Source organism: Mauremys reevesii, linkage group 2, assembly GCF_016161935.1.
Source record: "Mauremys reevesii isolate NIE-2019 linkage group 2, ASM1616193v1, whole genome shotgun sequence".
NCBI classification, from domain to species: Eukaryota; Metazoa; Chordata; order Testudines; family Geoemydidae; genus Mauremys; species Mauremys reevesii.
Window position 1 is genome coordinate 90,914,029 of NC_052624.1, and position 11,202 is coordinate 90,925,230.

Here is an 11,202-nt window from a genome sequence, read left to right on the forward strand (position 1 = left end):
AGATTGTTGTAACCAACTAACCCTCTTCTTGTCTTCTGACTACAGGGGTGTTAACACCTTTCACTCAAACAATAAGGATAACAACATTTCATTACCTCTGCATTGAAATACTGGAGTGATTTGTAACTCAAACCAGCCAAAATCGATCATTTTGGCAAAGCAGCTCCATCATGCTGATCACCTAGGCAAAGTAGACATATCTATGCAAACATGATCTAATTCTGAAGTCTTTTCCCCTCCCTGCATTCCTAGATGTCAGGGAGAGCTAATTCAGACCCTGCTTACAGTAGAAAAACAATTTCTTTTTTTTTTTTAAATAAGAAAACTAAAACTTTTGCACAGACACTTATCAGTTCATCTTCATTGTCCTGCTTTCCTGTAGGCAGGACAGGAAATACAGAACAAGAACATGATAGCTGAAGGGTATACTGGTAAACAGTTCTGTTTTAAAGATAGCTTTCGATACAAATGTTGTGGTTGGGGCTGTGCTCTTTAAATAGTTTTGTGGCTTTTAACTTTAACTGATGACACACGGGTTGCAATCATTAAATTTGAAAACATGAAAAAATGTTTGCAGGCCTTCAGATTTCTAATCATCTTATTGAAACAAAAAGAAAATGTAATTTGCTGACCACCACAACCAAGCCATACTGATAAATTACCCCGCCTCCTCCTTAAAATCACAACTGAACACAAGCTGCTGGGTTTATTATTCATTTTCTTTACAATGAGAACACAGTGACCTTTTTCACCAGGGTGCAGATCCTTCTGCTTTTAGTGAGAGCAAACATTCAGAATTTGCCATAAAAGTAATGCAGAACGTTGCTGACATCACAGTAAAGAACATTACAAACAGTTCCAAGTCAGAGAAGTCTGATTCCAATGCCTCTTTCAGCTCTCCTTCCTTTACTTCTCCAAGCAGCCAAAGTGTTTAACATTCAGTATACATTCAGAGACAGGGATTGGTCCTGCTTTGAGCAGGGGGTTGGACTAGATGACCTCCTGAGGTCCCTTCCAACCCTGACAGTCTATGATTCCATGTATTTTCAACTTGAAGTAAATGTTTAGTGAGGTCATTAGCTTTCACAAGTTCAGATGAGAAACAATACTGGGACTGGTTATAGCACAAGAATGGGAATCAGACGACCAGGATTCTAATCCTGGCTTTTCCTCCACATTTGCTATGTAACGTTGAACAAATCCTCTAAATGCACTGTGTCTGAGTTTCCCTATCTGTAAAATGGGGGTAATAGTACATCACAGAGTTATTAAGAGGAATTCATCTGTGCTTTCAAAGCACTTTAGCTCCTCAGATGGATGTCAGGGGATGAAAGCAACATAATAAAGTATTATGGTTATCGTTCGGAAAGTATGATTATTCCATTTAAGGATTAAAGTGATTGTAAGCTTTAAATCCAGGATGATTACAATTTTATAGAAAAGGTTTCATAACCAAAACCTACCAGTAATTGGAGGAATAATTTTCTTATTAAATTTTAAAAAAACCCAACTGTCTAGCCATCATTAGAAGCAGTCATCATTTTTTTCATTATTGCCCTTTATCCTGTATGATCTTTACATTAGACTAGATCAGAAAATGAAATGACCTTTCTGGTTTCTCTAGTTTTCCAAAAATAAATATCCTCCTAGTTTTGTGGAAAACGAATATTCTTGTTTTTCACATGCCTTAGAAAATATCATCACCTTTTATTATTCTATTATACTTACTATTTTTGAGTATAGATAGCATTTATCTGCAGCTCTAAAAGTACTTTACAAACAGATATGTAAAATACGTAAAATACCTATGTATAAACCATAGTGATACAGTCTTTTGTGGTATAGTAGGGAATAGAGTCATCTAAAACCATTCTATGGCATTCACTCTTAATGCTACTCCTTCTCTCTCTTCCTTGTAAACTGTTTGAAGAAAATGCAAGGGATTCAACTTCTTCAACCTGGTCTAATATAAAATATACTGCTATAAGATACCACAGAAGCAGGGATAATTTAAGTGTTGCCCTTTCGCTCTGTTTAGTAATTGGATAACGAACTTCAATAAGAACATGTCTGTCTGGAGATTAAATTAAACCCATTCGCTAGACAAGCCACAGGAAGTGCCCACAGTCAAGTTTGTCCAGTTCTTATGGCGAGCACACGTTAGTCTAACAGCCTTTTTGTATAGTTTAGGGTTAGATATTGTAATCTGGCAAGAAACAGAAACAGATGCTACAGAATATAATATGGATAATATAGTCCCAAGAGTTAAAACATTTAAGAATAATCACTTGGTTGCACCTGCTGAATCGACCTATGGGACAGTTAGAACAAGTGAAGTAATGACAGCCATAATGTAAAATTATATATTTCAAATGTTACCATGTGCCGTGCAGCAGCATGCTTTAAACAAGCAAAGGAAGTGGAGTAATATTTCAGTGTTTCTTGCCAGACTGTGGGCACTTCCTGTGGCTAGTCTAGCGAATGGGTTTACTGGCACGAAGATTCACAGAAAAAGCACATTTTAAGCAAATATTGGAGAGTGCTTGGAGAAGGGATTAGAACAACTCTCTAGCTCACCCCCAGAAGTCCGCATCAGGACAGGGGCTGCTTTCGCACTGGGCAATACAGCGGGATGTGAAGGCATTCTGCTGAGTCTCTATACAACAATAAGAATAGGAGGAGACTTCCTGGACGTAGATGGGTTCCAAATAATTGTGTTTATTAACTACATCTAACCATACAAGGCCTAGCTACATTTATATACTGGCACGCTGCCAGGGTTCTGGTGGATTCTCCAGTAGAAGAGAAGGAGGCACACGAGAGGACTCAAATAGAGAGAGGCACTCACCAGAGAAGAGGCACTGCAGGGTTTAAGTTTTGCAGAAGATCTTGCACAGATCAGTTAGATCCCTGAGTGACTTGTATACACCATGCTTATTGGTAACCACACAACCTCTGGGACTCTAATCCTAATTACAAAAATGATTTATTTCTATCCTTCTTTCACGGCCCCCAGCTGAGGCTGCTTTCCCCAATCAGCTCCGCTTTTCCTTCCCTGCCACCGCCCTCTCCCCGGGCTGTTTTAAGCCTTTTAAGGCAGGAGTGGGTGACAACCCCACTACACTCCCCACCTCAAGATCCCCTCCACTGGGGGGGGGGGGTTGTTCCTATCTCCCTCGCTTCCCTCTCAGCTGGGCCTGCAGGAGATCTTTCTCCCACTACAGGTTTTCTATTAGGAGAAGCAACCTGCTTCCCTTTTCTTCAGTCTGGGTCCCCACCATAGGTTGTCTCGCTCCCACGTGGGTTCCACTTTTTATCTGGGGCCTTTCTGTCCCAGACAATCTCTCTTCTGGGCCCCTGGTCTTCCCCACCCCCTCCTTTCGAGTAGTCTCAGACTGAGCCTCTGGCCTCCCGCTCCTTCTCTGGAGCAAGGCCGTCTTTCAGGCCATCCTTGTGGCACAGGAAGCACAGCCAGTGCCTTCCTTTGGCCACCTCTGGTCTAGGCCTGGCGCTGTGAGTTCCATGAGGGCACTCCCTCTTCTTGTGCCCAGGCTTCCCACAGGCCCAACAAGTTTGGAGCCCCCCTGTTAGCTTCACAGGGGGCACTCGAGTCTCTCCACCATGTCCCAGTCGGAGCCTCTTTGCTCCGTCCTGATAGGAGCACTCCCTTTTCAAGTGTCCCTGTTGCCCACAGGTGAAACAGTCTTTAGGCCCCAGCACTGGCCTCCAGCCCCAGGTGCCTGGCCCCTGTTGAGGACCATATGCCCTCCCCCGCTGCAGCTGAAGCAGCCCCGCTTGCTGCTCGGCGAGCTGGGCCACACAGGCTCTCCAATAATAGTCCCTCATTCTGTCCTGCATCTCCACCTTCAGTTTCTTCACTCAGATCTGGGCAACTGTCCCACAGTCAGTGGTAATTGGGACAAAATACAACATGGTTTTACAAAAGGTAGATCGTGCCAAACCAACCTGAACTCCTTCTTTGAGAAGGTAACAGATTTTTTAGACAAAGGAAATGCAGTGAATCTAATTTACCTCAATTTCAGTAAGGCATTAGATATGGTTCCACATGGGGAATTAGTAGCTAAATTGGAAAAGATGGGGATCAATATGAACATTTAAAGGTGGATAAGGAACCGGTTAAAGGGAAGACTACAACGGGTCATACTGAAAGGTGACCTGTCAGGCTGGAAGGAGGTTACTAGTGGAGTTCCTCAGGGGTTGGTTTTGGGACAAACCTTGGCACAAAAAGTGGGAATGTGCTAATAAAGTTTGCAGATGACACAAAGCTGGGAGGTATTGCTAACACAGAGAAGGACCGGGATATCATACAGGAAGATCTGGATGACCTTGTAAACTGGAGTAACAGTAATAGGATGAAATTTAATAGGGAAAAGTGCAAGGTCATGCATTTAGGGATTAATAACAAGAATTTCGGTTATAAATTGGGGATGCATCAGTTGGAAGTAACAGAGGAGGAGAAGGACGTCGAAGTATTGGTTGATCACAGGATGACTATGAGCCACCAATGTGATATGGCCGTTAAAAAGCTAATGTGGTCTTAGGATGCATCAGGCAAGGTATTTACAGTAAAGATAAGTAGGTGTTAGTACCATTATACAAGGCACTAGTGAGACCTCATCTGGAATATTGTGTGCAGTTCTGGTCTCCCATGTTTAAGAAGGATAAATTCAAACTGGAACAGGTACAGAGAAGGGCTACTAGGATGATCCGAGGAATGGAAAACCTGTCTTATGAAAGGAGACTCAAAGAGCTTGGCTTGTTTAGCCTAACCAAAGAAGGCTGAGGGAGATATGATTGCTTTTTATAAATATATCAGAGGGATAAATATCAGGGAGGGAGAGGAATTATTTAAGCTTAGTACCAATGTGGACACAAGAACAAATGGATATAAACTGGACACTAGGAAGTTTAGACTTGAAATTAGATGAAGGTTTCTAACCATTAGAGGAGTGAAGTTCTGGAACAGCCTTCCAAGAGGAGTAGTGGGGGCAAAAGACATATCTGGCTTCAAGACTAAGCTTGATAAGTTTATGGAGGGGATGGTATGATGGGATAGCCTAACTTTGACAATTAATTAATCTTTGATTATTAGCGGGTAAATATGCCCAATGGTCTGTGATGGGATGTTAGATGGGGTGGGATCTGAGTTACTACAGAGAATTCTTTCCTGGGTGCTGGCTGGTGAGTCTTGCCCACATGCTCAGGGTTTAACTGATCGCCATATTTGGGATTGGGAAGGAATTTTCCTCCAGGGCAGATTGGCAGAGACCCTGGAGGTTTTTCGCCTTCCTCTGTAGCGTGGGGCACGGGTCACTTGCTGGAGGATTCTCTGCACCTTGAGGTCTTTGAACCACAATTTGAGGACTTCAATAACTCAGACATAGGTTAGAGGATTGTTACAGGAGTGGGTGGGTGAGATTCTGTGGCCTGTGTTGTGCAAGAGGTCAGACTAGATTATCATAATGGTCCCTCTGACCTTAAAGTCTGTGAGTCTATGAGAGTCCTTGCCCTGGCCCCTTGTATCAAGGGCAGACCGCATGTGTCTGCATTCTGCACCATAATGTAATGGGGCGGGACTCACCCCTGCGGCACCTTCTGCTGGTCATCTCAGTGAATTAGCATTTCCAGCCTATGGAGCGCCCTCTGCAGGCCGGTGTCCCGCTGCCCCCTAGCAATACCGCCACATTCTGCCTCTGGGTCTCCCTCTCCAGGGAACCCCCAACCCTCTAATCCCCACCTTGCCTCAGTTGTGGGCTGCTGCCAGTCACCATCTAGCCCCCGCTCACTGGGGCAGACTGCAGTGTAAAAGTAACTCATCATACGTAAGGGGGGTTCGGACCCGCTGCACCTGCCTACCCGTGGGCTGCCCCCTGCAACCCCAGTACCTAATTGGCCTTCCACTAGGCCACAGCCTGAGGGGTTTCCAGGCCACAGCTCCCCAGCTCCCTTGGCCTTCCCCCAGCCTTGCTCCACTCCAGGTACCTTCTCTTAGCTCCCTGCAGCCAGGTCCCTCCCTCTCAAAGCTAGTGAGAGTCTCTCTCTGGATCAGGGCCGGCTCTAGGCACCAGCCCTCCAAGCATGTGCTTGGGGCGGCACTTTCTAAGGGGCGGCATTTAGCCCCCTCCTTTTTTTATTTTTATTTTTTTGCTTGGAGCCTCATTGCCGGGAGCCGGCCCTGGCGCAGCCACTTGCCTGAGCCGGGATCCGCGCCCACTGCCCAGTCCGGCGGGCGCCCTGCAGAGCCCACTAGGAAACGCGGCGCCGCCGGGAGTGACAGCGGCAGCAGGACCCCTCCTCCCTCTGTCCCCGGCTCCTCGCACATTCCAGGAGCCCCTTTCACTGCTGCCGCAGGCCGGGCTTGGCTTCCCCTCCGTCCCCGGCTCCTCACACACTCCGGGAGCTCCTCACACAGCCGAGCCCGGGCTGCGGCGACGGCGAGAGGGGCTCCCAGAGTCAGGGCTGCCCTAGTGGGGGGGCGCAAGTGAGGCAATTTTCCCCAGGCTCCGGGCCCCGCAGGGTATGTCGGAGGCTCCCCCAGCCTCCGGTGTCTCAGCTGGTAAGGGGGCGGGGCTGCGAGCTGCAGCCGAGCCGAGGGAACTCAGGCCCCGCTGGAGACACCACGCTGCTGCAGCGCTGTCGGGGAGAGGGGGCAAGTGGCATGGTAAGGGGCCGGGCCAGAGCCAGGCACCCCGCAACCCCATCCCCCCCAGCCCTGACCCCCAGCTCCGAGCCCAGCCCCTCAGAGCTGGGCACTCCCCCGACCCCATCTCCCACTGCCCCGACCCCCAGCTCTGAGCCCAGCCCCTCTGAGCTGGGCACCCCCAACCCCATCCCCTACAGCCCTGACCCCCAGCTCTGAGCTCAGCCCCTCTGAGCCAGGCACCCCCCGACACCATCCCCCCCAGCCCTGACGACCCCCAGCTCCGAGCCCAGCCCCTCTGAGCCAGACAACCTCCGACCCAGAGCCCAGCTCCCCACCCAGCCCTGGGCAACAGCAGCGCCACCCCCAGGCAGCGACAGCCCATTGGCACAAACCATCACCATCACCCAGTGACAGCCCATTATGTAACTGCAAATGTAGACATACCAGTAAAGCATTTAATGTTTTTAAATCATGTATTTGGTGTATTTTCAAATTATTACAAATTAATTTTTGAATGTATTTCACTAGTTATTTTTTACATTTCCAAATACGTTACTATAGTATTACAACTTTTTTTTATGGAAGGGGCCCCTGAAATTGCTTTGCCCCAGGCCCCCTGAATCCTCTGGGTGGCCCTGCCCAGTGTGTGTGAGGAGCTGGGGAGGGAGGGAAATGGGTCCCCTGGAGCCGAGCCCGGGCTGCAATGGCGGTGAGAGGGGCTCCCGGAGTGTGTGAGGAGGTGAGCGGCCGGCTGGGCTCGTCAGTGCTGAGCAGGTAGCCCCGCAGCCAGAGATCCTTGCCTTCCCTCCTGCCGGAGCTGGGCCAGGGCACCGTGAGGCTGAAGAGCAGCAGGTCCGGGGGGCTCTCCAGGTCCTCGGCCGCCAGCATGTCGGGGGTGAGGGCAGTGAGCACGAACTGATCCACCTTGGCCACCAGCAGTGCTGCAAAGCCCAGGGAGGGGGCCGTGTTCTTCGCGCCGCCCCGTAGCTGCACCGCCACCAGGAAGTACTCCTGCTCCGCTCCGCCCAGCAGCTCCACCCGCATGGGGACAGAGTCGTAGCTGGGCCAGAGCTCAGCTGCAGTGTGCTGGTAGCGGATCCCACGTTTGGGGGGGATCCCAGTGCTGGGGCAGCAGGGGGTGTGAGTGGGGGGGGCACCAGTGGGCAGGAGGGGAGCTCATGTCTGGGGGGGGAGGGGGCAGCCAAAAATTTTTTTGCTTGGGGCGGCCCTGCTCTGGATTCTGTCCCCAGCCCTTTTATAAGGGCCATCTGGGCCCTCATTAAGCCAGCCTGGGCCTGATTGGGGAATGGCCCCCAGCTGAGGCTGCTTTCTCCAATCAGCCCCGCTTTTCCTTCCCCGCCACAGCCCTCTCCCTGGGCTGTTTTAAGCCTTTTAAGGCAGGAGAATGTGACCACCTCGCTACAATGATCTCATGTATATGAGACTATGTGTGGCAATTGAAAATATTTTACAAAAGGATTGCTTTGATAAGTTTTATTTGTACGAGCCTGAAGCAACAGAATGGGCCTGTGACAGTATCTCTCATAAGATTTTATGGAAATATGCTTAGAATGTGTTTTATGCTATATATGCCATGTAACATATCTCAAAGGTTATGATCTACTGAATGTATTAATCCTATTTGTATGCATGTATCATTTTTGTATTCGAAGTTATGAATGTTATGAATGTTGGCTGTGTACTGGCTTGATTTCTAAGGGCTTGGCTACACTTGAGAGTTGCAGCGCTGGGAGTTTACAGCGCTGGTCATCCAGCTGTGTAGGACAGGGCTGGTCATCCAGCTGTGCAGGAACAGCGCTGGTGTGTGGCCACACTCACAGCTACCAGCGCTGGTGTGTGGCCACATTTGCAGCATTTGCAGTGCTGTTGGGAGTGATGCATTATGAGCAGCTATCCCAGCGTTCAAGTGGCAGCAACGTGCTTTTCAAAAGAGGGGGGTGGGGTGTAGTGTGACAGGGAGCAGGGGAGAGAGAGAGAGTGGATTTTTGGAGCCAACACTGTGTGTTAGCTTCCTGCCTTGCAAAATCAGAAAATGTTCCTGACCCCTTACTCTTAACTCTTAACTGCAAACAGCCTGCATCCAACGGACTCCCTTTCTCTGTCAAGCAAACACTCACTCCCTGCCTGCCTCATTCACAGGGGTTATCTCATTTGATTGTTCACAGTCAGGTACAGATTGATCACAGCAAACAGGAGCTGTGTTTATTTTTTAGATAAGCAGCTCCCGGAGCAACGGAGCTCCAGAGCTCCGAGTTCACAACAAAACAAAGAGAGGCTGCATAACAAAACAAAGAGAGTAATTTAGTTAAAAGCATTCTGAGATATCTGCTAATACCCTGGAGGCCAATAACAGCACTGGTGTGTGTTCACACTTGATGAGCAGTGCTGGATCACCAGCGCTGCACTCACTACACCCCAAGCAGACCAGGTGGTCAGCCAGCGCTGCAGCCAGGGAGTTGCAGCGCTGGATGTGCCTTGCAGGTGTGGACAGTTACTAAGTTGCTGCGCTGGAAAGCCTCCACCAGCGCTGCAACTCTCAAGTGTAGCCAAGCCCTAAGTAACCTTGGTAGAGAATTTGGTCAGTTCCTGGAGAAAGGAATGTTGAAATTAAGTACCTAATCAAGAAACACTTAAAGGACAATGGATGTTGGAATGCTCCAATCTACATGTAAACAATGGATGCTACCTGTTAAAACTGTGAGTGGTGCATGGACATGTGACTTGCCCAGGTGACTCCTAAACTCCATCTTGGAGCTGGACTTTGCATAGAGGTAAGGAGGGGGGTCTCCATCCACAAGATAAAATCTATTTAAACTCCTGAGAGACCCCTCCATTTTGGCTAAAAAGAGAACCTCTCCACCCCCAGGGCCGGTGCAACCATTTAGGCGACCAAGGCGGTCGCCTAGGGCACTAGGATTTGTGGGGGCACCATTTTCTTCGGCAGTGACCGCGGCAGCCAAATTGCTAGAGCCGCCCCTGGTGGGGGGTGGCATGCAGGGGAACTCCCCGCCTCAGCTCACCCCTGCACCGCCTCCTCCCCGAGCACACCATGGCTGCTTCACTTCTCCCGCCTCCCAGGCTTGCAGCGCCTAAGCTGATGTGCGGAGCAGGGGTGAGCTGGGGCAGGGGGGAGGTGCCTCAGGGCGGAGGGTGTGGGGTGGGGAGCTGCCGCAAGGGGGGCGCCTCAGGTGAAGGGGGGAGCTGCTGCGGGGGCGGAGGGGGGGGGAGGGCGCAAGATGGAAGTTTCGCCTAGGGCACAAAACATCCTTGCACCGGCCCTGTCCACCCGCCAGGATACTTGAAAGAAACTGGAACAAAGGACAGTGTGCAAAGGGTGTGAGTGTTTGCTGGACCCAGGCTAAAAGGAGATTAGTCTGTAAAAGGATGCATTGTGGAACTGGTGAGGATCTTATCTGTATTCAGTTTGATTAGACATAGATTTGCGCATTTTATATTCTTTTGCTTGGTGACTTACTTTGTTCTGTCTGTTACTACTTGGAACCACTTAAATCCTACTTTCTGTATTTAATAAAATCATGTTTTAATTGTTAATTAACTCAGTGTATGTATTAATACCAGGGGGAGCAAACAACTGTGCATATCTCTCTATCAATGTTATAGAGGACGAACAATTTATGAGTTTACCCTGCATATGCTTTATACAGGGTAAAACAGATTTATTTGGGTTTAGACCTCACTGGGTTAGTTGGGCATCTGAGTGTTAGAGACAAGCACACTCTGTTAGCTGCTTTCAGGTAAACCTGCAGCTTTGGGGCAAGTAATCCAGACCCTGGGTCTTTGTTGGAGCAGAAAGGAGTGTTTGGCTCAGCAAGACACAATGCTGGAGTCCTGAGATGGCAGAGAAAACAGGAGCAGAGGTAGTCTTGGCACATCGGGTGGAGTTTCTGTGATCCAACTCATCACAGTGCCAAATCCCCAAATTCTCCTTACCATACTCATGTGTAAAAACATAGAATTTAAATTCCATTGACTTAAAATCCCCCTCAATTTACTTATGGCAGCAGTCCCATTCAAATCAGACACAGATGGTAAAAAAAAAAGAAGCAAATTCAACTTTACGCTTTATGCTTATTGACTCTGACAAAAACCAAAGACCAGCAGGAGTCCTGATGAACTGTTTAACCAGGACCACAGAATGAAGAACAGCCACAAGAGCTACACAAAGTTATAAACTCTTGCAAGCACTGAATCAAATTTTAAATGCTGGCTTGCACACCATGCTACAGATTAGAACTTGTTCCCACTCTCTCACATGCACTCTTTCACACACAATGTTTTCCCCTTTCAATTACTTTGGATCCCTTTTTTATGCAGGTGCAATTGTTTTCAAACAGTTGTCTGTTATAATAATTGGAAATATTTAATGTATGTTAAAATAAAATAAGACACTTAGAAATTTTACATCAGGTCATTGGATGAAGCAGAGTGAGTTTGTCAGACATCCGTTTGTGGTTTGTTGTGATATTTCAGGAACCATAAACATTTGGTCTCAGTTC